Source organism: Gymnodraco acuticeps, unplaced genomic scaffold (assembly GCF_902827175.1).
Source record: "Gymnodraco acuticeps unplaced genomic scaffold, fGymAcu1.1, whole genome shotgun sequence".
Classification (NCBI taxonomy): domain Eukaryota; kingdom Metazoa; phylum Chordata; class Actinopteri; order Perciformes; family Bathydraconidae; genus Gymnodraco; species Gymnodraco acuticeps.
The window spans coordinates 5876710-5893590 of NW_022990271.1; the positions used below are offsets into that span (position 1 = coordinate 5876710).

The 16881-nt window shown below is 40.8% G+C and overlaps 1 protein-coding gene across 1 annotated transcript in view; it reads right to left on the reverse strand.

Moving 5' to 3' along the window:
- Positions 1-13725, reverse strand: part of itga11a (integrin, alpha 11a) — a 134030-nt gene extending 120305 nt beyond the window's left edge. Inside the window, exons 1-2 of the mRNA XM_034221244.1 lie at positions 13695-13725; positions 1368-1425 (exon numbers count right to left, since the gene is read on the reverse strand). The gene's annotated coding sequence lies outside the window, so the exon portion shown is untranslated. The remainder of the gene's footprint in view (positions 1-1367; positions 1426-13694) is intronic.
- Between the last annotated feature and the right edge of the window lie 3156 nt (positions 13726-16881).

Here is a 16881-nt window from a genome sequence, read left to right on the forward strand (position 1 = left end):
CACTTCCTGGGGGCTTGGAGCCTCCAGAGCAAGTCGGACAAAATGACTAACCATCATGCAACGCATTAGCAAGACGTTGATCGCAACTGCGCAGGTCTCGCTTGTCTCAAACAAGCCTAGTGTCTCGCTGTCTCGCAGACGGCCACTGGGCTCACAGGGAGATGAGGGCAGGAGCTCCAACAAGCCGTTTAGGACAGAGTGAATACACATATGCCTACTAAACAGAGATGCTGTATGAGAAACCAATTATATTTTCCAGAATTGTATTTCTTTATTTTAGGTATATTTGATTACAAATGTCTGCTTAACTATGACCACATGTAAAGCCTTTGTACTGCTGTCATTCACTTAATGTGAGTGAGTGTTTTCCAGACACTGTGTGGTAAATGTTTATGCGAAAGAGAAAAAAATACATATACAGTGGCAAAGAGAGAGGAATAAATAAAGAGAAAGAATGTTTATAACTCAGCTTGGGTGTCTTTCCACAACGTGGGGTGACACTAAACCCTAAATCACTGATGTAACTCCCTCCTTAAAACATCTTCATTGCATTATCTATACTTTATCATTATAAATCTAAAAAGAGGGTTACTGAGGTCATTTTAAAAAGTAGGAAAAAAATTATCTATATTGTAAAATAACAATATAGGAGTATTAAGCTCAGAAGCATCTCTCCTTGACACTGAAATGAATCACAGTCTAGTTAGGGTTTTGGAGGGATGGGTTTATTTTCCATAAGGGGACTCCGTAAATATTTTTTCAATGACCTTCAGGTGAAAAAATAGAGCAAATGAGAGGCTCCAGGAATGGAAACATATCTGGAGAGGAGACTGCGATCAATTAAAAACCAGTGGGAAATGACTCAAAAGGAAGGCGATATGTTTGCGCATTGAGTGATAAAACGGTGGAATTGTCCGCTCATGGTTGAGCTATGCATCACCTATAGAAAGAGTAAGTCTGCACTGATTGATAGGGACCTCAATCACTTGCTTCCTATTTATGTCCATGTCCATCAGCTGCTTTGCTGGCTTAAATCTCTTGATGGTCCAACTCGCCCCCTCCCCTCCTTTTTTCTTCTTCACTTTGCTTCAGATAGAGGAAGTGGTTTGTGTGCAGACTGTGGCTGGCTAGAACACTGTGCTGTGCACCAGGGAAGCCGAAATACGAGCCCCTGTGCCTTAAATGTTCCACGAGAGCAACAATTTATGTGAGGGAAAATCATGTGGTGGGCCAGTGTTAAAGGATCTGGAGGGGGGGGGCTCAGTCAGGGTAGGAAGGAGTGAGAAAGTTCTGGGGGTAATAATGGGGGCAATCATGACTTTAAAACTAAACTTGGCAATTCTGTAGGGTTAGTTGGTTTTACTTACACTACCTCTGTCACATATCGGCGTCTTCTTTCTTCCCAGCATTATTATCTCTCTCCCCCTTTGCAGCAAGATGGCAAGAAAAGCAGGAAATTAAAATGGATTACAGGAATAGGTTACAGAGCTAAAGATAATGTATACAGTATGCATGTAAGCATTTTTAAGGACTCAAAAAGCACAGCATCATCTGTGGAAAGGACTCAATCATGACCATTTTGAAATAGCAGTTGAGGGTTTGTTGTGGAAGTTGTGTGCTGTGGATTTGTTGTGATACCCATTACTAGTTTGCCAACGGATTTAAAGATTTGTAATGAGGGCTTACCTCAGCCCATAAGCGCAGCTCTAATAAAAAGCTGAGCAGAGTAATCACTGACGCTGGGTAACAGAACAGCAGCCAATGTAAGCATACAGTACATATCTCCTGATTATTAGTTTACGAACCTAATTTGTCAAATTATGTATTTGTATTGTTGCTAATGCGAGCAGCCTTTAGCAGCTTTCATTTTTTGTATTGGTTTGGATCTTTGCCATTTTTATATGAGAAGTAGTGAGCTCTAGTTGTGACAGTGTTGGTTCCATAGATTTGTGTATTTTGCAACAGTCATCTACTGAACAACTTGATTAAATAATGACTTACAGAATAATTATGCCTCATACTAAGATTAAGAATAAATCATGAGGGGTTCCAATGAGCACTGGTGCATCAACAGGATCAATATGACAATGAAGGGAACTTCATTGTTCATTGTACGTTAGATAGTTAGTTTGCTATTTAGGTTACTGTATGCATTGTTAAGGTTCATTTAAATTCGCTATGCTCTACTATAGCTTAAAATAGACTAGCTAACGTCAACGTATTGTTGAAGAGAGGCTTAGTGTATATTAAATCAACCTCACAATTAAATGTGTGTATCTTTAAAATATGAACGTCACATTTCAAGATAATAACGCTCCCTTAGATATTGTAATATGGTTTGTTGAACTGGAGTTATTTATTGCAGCTAACCGTCTATCCGACGAACGACCCAAACATTGTTGTTTTTAATATTATTACCAATGCCTCTTTTAATTGTATTATCATCACACTTGAGAAACAGCCTCATCGTGGCTGTAGAACAGAACATGTAACATAATTCCTGCATTTAAGGACGATGAATAGCGTAGTCAATGCTTTAGTGACAAGGAAATGATTTGTTTAAATATGATATATGACGTTATCTGTGACTTCAGTGGAAATGAAGCTTATCCATTGCATTGCATTTGTTCAATAGGTTTGTGTCTTACCCTTACGTGTGTGATGCATATGAATATGGCATATGAAAACAAATTTGACTGACTCATGAAAACCTCATCCAAAGTAACAGTAAAATAAATAGGACCTACACAATAATACTCAATCAAACTGATACAGTATAAGGACTGTGATATCCAGCCATTTCTTAAGTATAACAATAAGATTATGACCTGTTTTTAAAAGAAGATAAAAAGTTGTTTGCATGGAAAGAAGTCTGTAACCCACACATGTAACTTTACATCTGTTTGTTCAAAGTGTCCTTAAGGTGATCCAGACAGGCTGGACCAGAGGAGGAGAGACAGACCTGGACCAGAGGAGGAGAGACAGATCTGGACCAGAGGAGGAGAGACAGATCTGGACCAGAGGAGGAGAGACAGACCTGGACCAGAGGAGGAGAGACAGACCTGGACCAGAGGAGGAGAGACAGACCTGGACCAGAGGAGGAGAGACAGATCTGGACCAGAGGAGGAGAGACAGACCTGGACCAGAGGAGGAGAGACAGACCTGGACCAGAGGAGGAGAGACAGACCTGGACCAGAGGAGGAGAGACAGACCTGGACCAGAGGAGGAGAGACAGACCTGGACCAGAGGAGGAGAGACAGACCTGGACCAGAGGAGGAGAGACAGATCTGGACCAGAGGAGGAGAGACAGATCTGGACCAGAGGAGGAGAGACAGATCTGGACCAGAGGAGGAGAGACAGATCTGGACTCCTAACAGCAGAGAACTTCAGCACGGATTCCAAGGTGCACCTTTTTCATACTTTACAAAGAATGCATAAAGTAATGACTCTAATACACTGATATACATGCCAAAAAAAAAGTCAGCTGATCAAATGCATTTGCACTTTGAGCTTCACATCACTTGTGCCTTGTGCCGCCGAGTTTGGAACGTCATAAATAAATGGTACCAATCTTCAGTCAGATGTGAATGTGTAATTTAACATTTTCAGTAAGAATAACGGACAAAAGGAGTGCAAATACAATTTATTGAAATGTGAACTAAAAGTTATCAAGCATGAACCATCACCATTTTTTAAAAAAATAAAAACGAAATAATATACATAAGTTACACTAAATGTTAATCTGTTAATTGACAGGCTAGGCCTGTGCAGGTGGTAACAGCTATGCCCAGCATGGGCTAAGTTCTGTAGGTGCAGCTGGTGTAAGTCCTCCTCCATCAGGTCTGCAGGGTCTTTCCCTGCGAGGAGGACTCCTCGCAGGGAAAGACCCTCAGCCCTCTCCGGCCAAAGCAACAGACAGGACGTTCATAAAGCTGAGGTCTCCCCCAAAGTCTCTAATCATCCATCCTGTGAATATGAGAGGGGAACAAATAGTGTAATAGATGCTTTGGACAATAAGAAATATAAAGTTAACTGTTGAGTTGCTCAGTTTTTTAGATTGACAGGGTTTAATAATACAAACAAAAGGAGAGAAATAAAGATTGGTCTTTCAATACATTGTGTTGATTTTGTCTTTTGAATTGTTTGTCTGAAGTCAAGTAGCTAGAACTGTTACTTATAGTTTGAATGATACAGTCTGGTTATAATGTGTGGAGGAGGCATCACAGGTAAGAGCACCATTTGTTGTGTTCCATCCACAACACATTGATGTGTGTGTATTTATTTATCTACTATTTCTTGAATCATTACTGTCAGTCCAAAACAAGAGATTTTGTTTTGGTAACATTTAAAAAAAAAAAACATTATCTCTTTTCCACTACACTATCTTGAATACTTTAGTTTTTACGTCACTACATTTATCTAACAGCTTTAACATTGTAACGGTGTCACTTCGGACTCTGGGTAATTATGACAGCATGTCCTACTCAGAGCCCTAGAGTCTCTCGGGCTCTGGTCCTACTAGTTTGAGACTTTGAACAAACCAGACCTTCATCTATTAATGTAGAAAATAGTCGGCACATTACACCATTATGAAAGTAATAATTAGTTAGCTCATTGTTCAAATGAGCTCCAACTACAACAGTTAAGTCAACTCGTGCATCGGTAATAACAATAAATCAAATGATATAATATAATAGAATAACTTGTGTCTACTTAAAATACTCTAACAACACTTGTTGCTAATTATACTAGCATACTTTTACTAAAGTAACATTAACATGTTTAAATGCAGGGCTTTTGTAAGAGAGTATTTCGTATAGTGTAGCATGGTCTACTTGACTTATCTAACCGAAGTGATCGTTACGTTACTTTGCAAACCGTCCCCCCCCCCCCCACACACACACACACACACACACAAAAGGACACGGTAACGTTGTGATTCACTTCAATTAATGATAACTACGGAGCTTGCTAACAGCAAGGCACAAGGCTACTTCACTCATTTAGCTAATGTAAGATACAAATGCTGTCGAGCCCTCACTGCTTGTAAGATAAAGAGCACAAACTGACTACTTACCCGAGCGGCGAGCCCCGCTGTTCTCCGTCATTTTTCTCCCGGGTTGTTGTGATCACATGACTGACAAAGCCGTGCTCTGATAGGCCAAGTCAGTTTGATTGCATTAGGGCTCGATTGCTTATCCTGTCTGAGTAGCCCGGATGATGCTGCATCGCAATTTTTGACATCGAATTTTATACACCGAATTTTTTGACATCGAATTTTTTGACGTCGAATTTTTGGGATCTGAATTTGAACATTCGAATTTTTTTCACTTGAATTTTTACATTTGTATTTCACATAGGTAAATTCGGAGCAAAAACATTCAGATACATGATTTTCAAAGTAATTATTTTCAATGCTATAAATTCGGTGTCTAATACAATTCGAATACTTCTGTCTCTTGTTTGCTTCCATAGCCGACTCTCTGCGCGAACGCGCAAACGGAGGGGTAGTTTGTAGGGGTAGGGTGTAGGGCGTGGTTTGGGATTGGGCCATACTCTGGGATAAATGAAATCGTTTTTATTGAATGCATTTTTCACACACACATCACTCAGTGCTTCTCAAAGTGTGGTCCGCGGACCACTGGTGGTCCGTGAGCGCCCCCTAGTGGTCCGTGAGTATATTGGCAACATTTCACATTTGAAATAAATAAATACATTTAAGTTTTCCGTAGCCAATCATCTGTGAGTCCGTTGGCTCGGACATAAACTACGTAATAAATGTAGTCTACATTTCATAAGAGGTGTAAAACCTGAGCATTTTAAAACACTCGCTTTCTTAGCAGAGGTGGTGGGGATCGGCGCCCGCTATTAAGCCAGGGCACGAAGGACAGGTCCGGGTATCTAGAAGTGGCGACTCCATGAAGGTATGATCTTCTTTCTTCTTCTTTCAAACATTTTACTCTTCTCTGTCAGGTGTTGTCCTGCTCGCTGAAGAGAAAAGGATGACAGTCAGGAGGCCTGGCCGCCTTATATACTGTGTGCCTGCGCACGCATTCAAGTAGGCTCGCCCTGATTGGCTGGCAACATTTATACAACTTAAGTGTGTGAACGCTTGCGTATCATTAATGAGAGTAGTACCCATAGAGTCCAGTAAAGGGCGGAGCCTGTGTGAGATATAACTAGGGTTGGGTAACGAGAACCGGTTCCGGTTCGGAACCGGTTCCAACATTTCGATTCCAACGGCATCATTTAGACATGTGAATTTCGGTTCCGCTTTTTGATGCCTGAGGAAATGTTTCTCGCCGCTCTCCGTAGCCTACTGTATGACTGCGGCAGAGCGGGAAATGTAGCGTTGTACCTACAATTCCGGCCCGTCCACACTACAGCTTCGACAGCTTCAAAAACAGTTTCCAACGCGTCTGCCCATTCACTTTGAATGGGGTGACGTCACGTTGCCTCGCTTTTCGCCGAACTGAATTGTGGGTAGCATAGCGGTCTGTCTCCGCCGGAGACGCCGGAGTAGCCAGCGCCAGCCAATCAAATCCCGTTTCTGAAAATCTGACAGCTCAAGCGCTAGCCAATCAAGCCGCGTCTAAGCTGGGAGAGATATCCCGCCGTTGATTTCTATATTTAAAAAAAAGATGGAGGAGAAACTATTTATCGCCGTAGCAATCACCCGGTTTTGTATGACCAGACCCTCTTCACCTACCGGGATACAAACCGGAAGAACCAGTCATGGAGGGAGGTGGCAGAGACAGTGGGTGAAACTGGTAGGTTTTCGCCTGTTTGGGGAGTTTATATATATTGCTCGCATAAAATCCCCGGGGTTTTTTGCTTTGTATGTCGGGGGCGGGAGATTCATGTGATTGGTTGTTGGTGGCGTTGCTCGAATAAAATCTCCAAGCTTCAGACACGCCCAGCTCCAAGCTTTTTTTGAAGCTGTAGTGTGGACGCTCCGTTCCTACAGCGTAACCCGAGACCAGGGCCAGCCCGTCACACTGGCGTTATAGATGTTCGCCTAGGGCGCCAGATCTGTGGAGGCGCTGCGCTGACAGCTCTGGGAGGAAAACAAAATTGACCGTTGGTGCTCATCCTAATTTTCGGCCTTGATGTAACAACATTCATAATTAAGTAAATGTAACACACTTTTCATCCCGGTTACACTTTTCATTTGCCCTGTACGATGGGCGCTGTAAGTGATGAAAATGGGGGATGTTGGCTTATCTGGCACCCGCAGCTCACAGCCAAAGTGCGAGGGAGCGTGGGAGCGAGCGAGGGAGAAAGGGAGGGTGCACCGGTAAAATGCTAACTTACTTCCGGGTTTTAGAATGCGTCACTGCGGTTCTCTATTAGCATCTGGTGGGAAGAAGAAGATGTTTCTACAATGATGTGGAGGGAGAGTCATCTCCAGTCAGACTGAGGCTGATAACTACAGCTCAGTGAGGTAAAGAGCCGCTTTCACACCGCAGGACTTGCCGTACTTTAGTGCCGGCACTAAAGTACCACGGCACTGAATCCGCCATGGGGCTAGTGCCAATCGCATTCACACCGCAGTACTTTCCCTGAGGCAAGATTACGCTGACGTCACTTCGTCTTCTTCTTCTCTGGGTTTACTGGCAGGCCGCAAAACCACTTTACGGCGAGTACAAAAAAAAACGAGAGAAGAAGAACTACACGGGGGAGGGGGTATAAAGCCCACCCGCTGTATGAGGCGTTTGTTTATTTTCCGACCTCAGACATGATGGAGTTCATAAGGGTAATTTACAAATAAAATACCCCATTATAACAATGTACTTTATCTGTATGTATTTATTATATATTACCTCCTCAGGCTGATTTTGGAAAAGGACATTAACCCTTGTTTGGTGTTTTTCCCTTATTTATCTAAAACAAATGACATGATAAATTACTTGTGTTTATGTGTGTAAGACTTGTGTTTCTGCCCCTGCCATTGCTGCACAAGGTTGCAACATTGTAGATAAATTCAACCACCAACACCTGTCTGCTCTCACATTCTTCTATTCTGCAAATTTGGGGTGGGACACAATAAATAAAGCTTCGCCAGTTTGTTTGTTTTATTGCACAGTCAAGACATAACAATAACGGCATCACGCTGTTCCAGGTGTGTCGTATGCATGTAAATTGAAGTTAAATAAAAGTGTGAAATGTAAAATAAAGTGTAAGTAGTTTCAAAACAATGTAACAGTGGCAATATATATAGCAGCAGACACACCTTAGTGCAAGTTAGGTGTCAGTATTAAAAAACAGTGGCAATATATATATATATAATAACAATAGAAAATCGTTACCACTCTTATTATTGTGGTCTTTAATTTTGTTATAGTCCTGCCTGTTTCTTTATTTTTACATCCGTGTGCACTGTGCACGATTCCCAGCTCAAGTAGCTTTTGCGAACATCGCTCAAAACATTTGGACTTGGGAACTGCTTTCTGTAGAAGCTGCTGCATCCCGTCCTCAGAGTAAATTGCCAGAAGCGCCGACACTTCCTCATCATTCCACCGCTCCGGTGTTGTAGTACGTGTGGTCATAACTGCTTTAAAGTACAAAAAAACTACTCGCTCAGGTGTGGATGTGGTTTTGTAGCGAGGAAAAAAATGGCTGCCTAACAAAGAAAATTCAGAGTCTAACGGGGCGTGGTTTGCAATTCGCCCAGCCAAAAGAAATAGAATAGAAATTGGCACTCTTTTATCACCAGGTTCGTACCACCTCTCTAGCAGGGACTGAAAATGGCCAAAAGAGTTCCCGGCACTTAGTAGTCCCGGCGGTGTGAACGCGACATTATTGGTACTAACGGAACTAAAGAACCAAAGTACCATGGAAAGTCCTGCGGTGTGAATGCGGCTAAGGACTCTGTGTTTAGATAGTTCACTTTAGTCTAAGTTATCTCAGTGGGTCTCAAACGTTTTGATCACATTTTATGTAAACACATATTTCCAAGGCACTCCTTTATAATGATTGGGATAAAACAGGTTTGAAATCATTCCAATGTATACTATAGGACAGTAAACCAGACATATCGTTTTAAACTGGAGAGATACAAAAATATGCATAAATAAAATAGTAAAATAAGATATGAATGAACAACAAAAATAAAATACGTTACATGTATTTGTTATTGGCTATGGTAGGTTATTGGTTATGTTCACATACTTATTTAATTATTAAAATGTAAACCGATCTTTTTCATATGGGTGTTTAGAGTTGTACCCCCTAGATCTAGTTAGGGATGCACGATATTGGTTTTTTGAAACCGATACCGATACCTTCCTGCTTCTCAAGACCGATACCGATAATAAAAAAAAATGTACGGCACTAATTATGTTAACGCGATTAACGCATGTGTATTTTTTTTCCTCGGCCGCCCTGTAGTTTCAGAGCGCATCGAGTTTAAAATACCATCTACAAGCTGATGCTGACAGCCCCGCTACTGCCGCCCGCTTGTGGCAGACCACACTTCCACGCTCACCGGCAGGCACCGACTGGCCATCTGGAGGACCGGGAGGGTGTGTGTATGTGTGGCCCGAGCGAGCGAGAGAGAGACCTTACGTGCATTGTTGTTGTTAGCATCTGGTGCTAGCTAGCTGCGCTAACGGATATAAGGAGCTGTTTAAATGAAAACAGAGGAGCGACATTTCGCCACAACTACGCCGAGCACTTGACTTTATGCAGGAAGCCAGACAGTGGGACATTGTACGAAAAGTCAGCACACTCAGCACGGATAGTGCGCAACATGATTGCAGCGTCCAGGCAGCTCCGGTTCGAGCATATGCCTTGAGTTGCACATAGCTCCAATGCCCATACCACCGACGACATGTTTGTTTACTGTCCTGGCTTCACGGCCGCACACCATTTACGTCACAGCCAGGCATGAGTTAGGGAGCGCTGGATTTGTGAAGAACTCCCCTCTTCCTAAACCACTAATACCACAGTACTGGCAAAACGGGAGGAGCCGAGTGAAAAACAAGCGCCCCTCATCCCAATCCACCCACACCGCAGTATTTTTTTCTTTTTTGTATATTATCGGGGCTATTAATACTGGTATCGGGTTTATCGGGATGACGTCATAATTCCTAATATCGGACCGATAATTATCGGGTCGATAATTATCTTGCATCCCTAGATCTAGTCTCTAGTAATTCTGCTTAAAGTGCACCAGATCGAAGCATTTTACTTTAAAATGTTCAAACATTTCTTCCCGTTATGCCTGAGAAGGCAGATATGCTTGTTTTTCTCAACAAGAACTGTGTTTAAATGGGGGGGGGGGGTTTCCTTTCAAAGTTGGACTGTTGTAGCTTCAGTGGTTCTCAGGTTACAGTTACATAGCAGTGAATATAAACAGACTGATTAATGTGAATATTACTGTAAACTAACCTGTGTAAAAGTTTCTCGAATAAATGTAATTTTTTTGGTGGAAGAAGCATGTATCATTTTTTTACCCTGCCCCTCAAAGAATCGGAATTGAGAACCGTTAAGAACCGGAATCGAAAAGTAGAATCGGAATCGGAATCAGAATCGTGGAAATTCAAACGATACCCAACCCTAGATATAACTGACACAAAACAACAAAACACTTTTGCGGAGCCAATTGGAGAGTTTCATCACTAGCACAGGGTAAAAACCACCAATGAGCGCTCAGCTCGATATACCAGCGAATCGTTTCCCATCAAGCATTTCGCTTTTGCAGCTTGTTGATAGAAACTGCTCCGCCTCGCTCTCAAGGCTGCTGGGGTCTTTGTCCCGCGAGATTTCAACGTCTCATGCAGTCGACCCTCCAGCAATTCGGACAACATTACTAACCATCATGCAACGCACTAGCACTAGCAAGACGGCGGTCGCAATTGCGCAGGTCTGCGTCGGTCTCGCTCATCTCAAACGAGTCTATCATTTAGCACACAGTTTTACACCACATCTGTTAACTACTTCAAACTGTATAAACAGACGCTTATCTACATTAGACAATGAATTAGACACATCGTTCAAAAACTCTGTGTGTAGTTTGCGTAACACTTCCTTTGAAATATGCACTCAATTATGAATCACCTGCTCCTAAAATGCACATGTGAAAAACGTTTAACTAATTAGCTAACTTCAGAGCTTGAACACTGCCATTTTCACATGTGCCATTTATTCATGTAATTGAAGAGTAAACACATTCATACAGTTAATTATGGACTTGATCCATTAAGGTGGGCCACATCATAGTCACATGGCTGTGACGCACTGAAAAGTACCACATTTATCTTGATCAGTTATACCTGTGTTTACCCTGCTTTGACACAACAAAACCGCTGCTGTGTTAAGGGCTTTGGTTGGCACAACAATCAATTGGATTAAAAAAACATAAAGGCCTACAACAAATAAGTATGTTTTTTTCATCTTATCTTTTTGTAATTGTGTCTGATATTGATAACCTGATTTGCAATTAACATTCTTGTTTGTTATATAGCTTGCTTCATTTGGATCCAGCCTGCAATTTTTAAAGAGTTTTTTTGTTGCTATTACTTTTGGAGGTGGTGGCAGAGGGGGCCCTCTGCTTCCCTCTATTGTTAGAAATATTTTGTATATATTTTTTCTGTCTGGAAATGTAGTTTGTCATTATTGTATTGAGTTTGACCAAGTGGCATACCCTGGCTTGGTCCTTCAAAGGAAGTGGATTTCGGTCTTAATAATTTAGGTATTTATATGTTCAGGATTACTCGTCTTTCTTTCATATTTGCTAGGTAATAGCTTAAGTGTTTTCTGAAGGTGTTTCACAATTGTATCTTATTGATCCCCTTATAAAGTGCATCAAAAGCATTTTATACAACTGCTTAAAACAAGAAAATAATGACAATACAAAGTGAAAACAGTTCTATTGATTCATCTTAAATCTTATCATACAACAATCCTTTCAGAATAAACAGTATTAGACTGTATATAAATATAAAGGGGGCAAGAAAGAAACACAAATACACAAAGATTATACATACATCGAAATGTATATTCTTTACTGGTGGAAATAACTTGCATCAGTTTTTAAGATAAAAAATAAATAAAACCTATTTACATTAAATCAAACTTCAACATACTGTACCGTGTGCTTCCGGCTCTTTTTCCACCGTGGAAAGACAGAAGTTTGTAGGGGGGTTCTGAAATACTCAAATATTCCTCTGTTACTTTAACTTCAAAGTCAGAAATCAAATTTGGTTTATTTTAAAACAATTATGATTTTGTTTTTGCCACCTCCCACAGCACAATCTGCTACAGTTTTTTTACCGTCTGGCAACGGTTTTCAGATTTAACAGTTCAATGTTAATGGTGTCTTTATTAGTGCCTGATGCTAAGATTGTTAAGCAAATAGTCCACAGATAAAACAATACAGAATTTCATGTTTTGTCATGGGGATTATTTTTTGTCGATTATTTAGAATAACACAACCATAGTTCCGAGAAACATGTGTCACTATTTAATTTTCCACACTGTAACTTAACTTGACTGATCTTGGTGTGCAAATTTGCCCAGCACTTTAACCTTATTGAATCTTACAGTACATTTCAGTTAGGAGTTTACTTTGTTTCTGTTGTTGTTGTTTCCATTTGTATTCATTAGATAGAGAGATAACACGTTCTGAGACACTAAGTTAAATATACTTAATTTGATTGTCTGACTTTATAAGCATGAGATGATTATCTAGGTAAATATAATCAGCGTTGTAAAAAACATTAGTAAAAAACATTATTATTACTTGAGCCATACTGCTTGGAGGTAATAAAATGACTTCACCACATGATGGCAGCAAACTGTTAAGTATGGTGCAGAAAGTGGTCAGAGAGTCAGACTAGTAAACACAAAGGAAATTATACAAAGCAGACATGCTATTCACTGGAACAGAAAGGAATAATTAATTTAAGACACAATTATTATTATTATTATTATTATTGCATTTATCAACATTTCTTTATAAATATGTTATACCTACTCATGGGCGTAGGAAGCATCCTGAATGTGGGGGGGACATTTTTAACAGGGGGTGTCGGGGTCGCCCCCCACGGAAAAAAAAATAGATTTCCTGTATTCTGGTGCATTTTAAGGTGGTTTGATACTTTTATGTGGCTATACTAGCAAGAGGGAAATGATGGGTACATTTTGTAATTTCATCCAGTAGTAAAGAAAGGAAACATATTTGATTATTAATTCAGAGCTGTCTTTGAATGAATAAAAAGCAGTTTAAATGACCATTTGGTACATTTATATGCAACAATAAATATGTGTGAGTGCATTGAGAGACATTGTTGTGGAGAATCATTTATATATAAATCGCAAAATACATTTGTGAATCCTTCTGTGAGCATTTATTAATATTGAGACTGATCTGACTCCATACAGATGTTAAGTTCACCTAGGAATGGTATCATTGACTTAAATGTTCAAATAAATGTTGCTCTTCCATCTATATTGGTCATATGATGCCCCTTGACTATAATACTACAGTTATTACCGGGGATAACTGTAGGCTATTTTTATTATATGTACAGCACTTTGGCTCGACCAAAAATCGTTTATAAATGTGAAATAAAACTTGATTTGATTTGAAATGTTTCCTGTTCAATATCCCCACTGATTTCCTTAACATTCTGGGATGAGAGTCCACATCACAATTTACTCTAAACTGTCATTTCCCTTTCATCACTCACCTCAGCAATGGACCTCTCTCCACTGTCCCTGTGTTCTGCCTCTGACTCACTCTCAAGCGCCTAGATGTCAAGAGAGGTGGTGAAGTGATCATTATTTATTGAGCAGTATACTCTTTCACATTGAATCATAACAAGTCATACTGAATGTAAATACAACTGACTCTAAAGTAAGTCCCAGTCTGTGACATTGGACATTTTGAAGACTCAAAGTCCCAAGCAGTAGGTAGAATATTAGCTAGTCTATGTAATGTGCACATAAAATAAATAGTTAACTGAATACTGGGATGGAAATTGCCTATAAGCACTCAGTAAAACATAAACGCACACAAAAAGCTTCTGAATGATAAGAAGTATAATTCAAATATAATGCACATTACCATTTTGAGAGAGAGTACCGAAGTTAAAGAATTCAGAAAATAATCTCTTATCGAACTGAGGCTCCAGTAAAACACACTGACTGCATCTCTACATGGACATCATGGTGTTTACATGAGCACAGATATCGGGTTATTCATTTTCCCTGTTTACATGATAAATACTAGTAACCTGGCATTTCGATGCCTTTTCTCATCTAAACTATTCAGTATGTGTGTCTCTCTATCATGACATAAAGACGAAACTCCTCTCCATAAGTGAGACGCCGCCGCCGCCGCCGCCGCCGCCATCACTGTTAACTGATTAACTGCTACCAGCTGATGACTTACTTTCCTCTTCTTTGAAAAAAAAGTTCTTATGTCCATGTTGTCTGGGGGAGAAAACATATCAAACCAAGAGATCGTCAGCTTTGATTTTCGCTGTATTAACCATTTCCTGAACATTTGGTGTGTGTGCAGGGCCGCCCCTCCCTACAGGCCAATCACGCAGGCTGCATGGGGCCCCGCCTTGCGCAGGGGGCCCCGCCCATAGGGCCTCAACTGCTGTGCGCAGTTCTCCGCTCAGTTCTCCGCGCACCCCCAGTGAGAGTGAGAGATGACAAGGGGAGCACGTCTGTAACCCGACACCGTTGCAATGAATCGACATCTGACCAATCACGGCTTTGATACGGCCACTAGTGCAGGTGAAGAGATGTCGGTGAAAAGACAGTTTCAGTCCGGCACAAGCAAGAGGGAACAAAATAAAACATGAAGAAACTAGAGCATCACTCGAAGGTGGGTTATTGTATGAGTCAAATGTACAACTTGCGAATGTTGTGTAAGTCAAATTGCCAATTGCCATATTAAAACATCAGCTGCAATTCACGACATGAAGAAGGCAGTCTCTGCATAGCATATAGGCTAATGGGGATGCAGTTATTTCCAGCATTCTTTATTTACCATTCATTCAAGTATGTGATGCCTTTTATCTGCTAATGTACAGGAGGAAGAGTGATAAACTGTCTTTCTAGTTGGCTTACTAACAGTTAAAGTTTACAGCCTAAAAAACATGGAGCATTTTTCCCCCTTTTACTCATTTTTATGTCAATTTGCACATTTCATGGTGATGCTCAGCCTCTCCCCTTAACTCCTAACAGTCATCATCATGTCAACCACAACACAGAGAAATACTGATAGAAATGTGTGTGTAGTTGTTGATACATTGCTGACAGAGGGAACTACATTTGAATACAGATTTAAGAAGTATCAGTTTTTGAGCATGTCATAAGCATGTTTTGTCTTGACTATATTACAACTATATTATAATAAAATAATATAGTATTTATATTATTGAATTGATTATGATTATTATTATTATTATTAGTAGAAGTAGTTTATTTGCATTCATTATATTTTAATCTTTTTGAGGCTAGTATTTGGCAGGAAATGCAGACGTATTCACCTGTAAACGCATACTGAACGACATACATGCACATTTACCATTTACCTCACTGTATAAAAAAGTAACTGTTGATAATAATAATAAACAGGAATTATATTTGCAAAGTAGCCTACTTTGTTTCCAAAAAAACATTTTCCACTCCTGTCGGTTGGGGGGGGGGGGGGGGGGCTCATCTCACAATATCGCTTGGGGCCCCAAGTTGGCCAGGGGCGGCCCTGTGTGTGTGCCAATTACCTCCACTACCGGCATCGCTTCATACAACAGATCTGAGCTGTCCAACTATGACAACACTCCTTGAACATGCGCGCGCTATGTGAGAATCTGCCTTGGTACAAAGTAGCAGTGAAAACATGGTACGGAGTTTCATTGATTTGGGCATTCTCTCAATAAGCAAGTGGAATGGATTTGATAGTGAAGCACTGACACAGCGCTCTACAAAGTGCGGCGAGTGGAGAGACCGATTCACGGACTTTCACTTTCCACATGGTAAAAGTGGGGGGGTCTAAACTAATCATTTGAAAAGTGCCACCCTCATATAATGGCTGCGACGACTCTATTTTCTTTTAGGGATCATGTAGATGTCTGATGGAACACGTGAGACATGATGGCTTCCTCTGGTCTGCAGGTCCCTGTTTTTGCCACCTCCGCCCAATGATGTCAGTTCCTCCACCACCTTGTATTTGAAGTATACTGAAAGGATTACGTACTTCCAACACCGTGAAAAAATGCATCTCTACATTATATTGCCATGGCACACCCAGTAAGTTTCACACTAGATCATGCTCATGCAAGTTGGAGAAATGACTAACTTCATAACAATCTTTATTTAATTCACTTGACATTTTTTCAAACTCTACCACCTCCCATAATGTGTTCACAGACACAGGAAATGCTATTGTTCCAGACAGGATATGCCCAGAGTGGGGCCACAGATGACACCATGGATGACACGCATAGAGACTGATATTGAGGGTGATGCCCCGTCTACACTACAGGCATCGAAAAATGCTTTCAACGCTTCGGCCATTCATTTGAATGGGGTGACGTAGAAGATTTTGAATCTTCGCCGAACTGCATTGTGGGGAGCATGGCATGGCTTTGCAAGCATCACGAGCATCGATCGGCATCAAAAGTTGAACAATGTTCAACTTTTGAGGCTCGATGCTTGGCATCAGCCAATCAAATCCCGTTTATGCAATTCCCGCCAGTACAAGCGCTAGCCAATCAAACCGCGTGTATGCTGATACCGCAGGTCTTGACTATTTTCCATATGTCATAAAATGGAAGATAAATTAATCATTGCCGTGGCAAATGTCCCAGTCCTGTGTGTGATACAACCACAGTAAGAGAGAAATCCATAATGAGCTTCCTG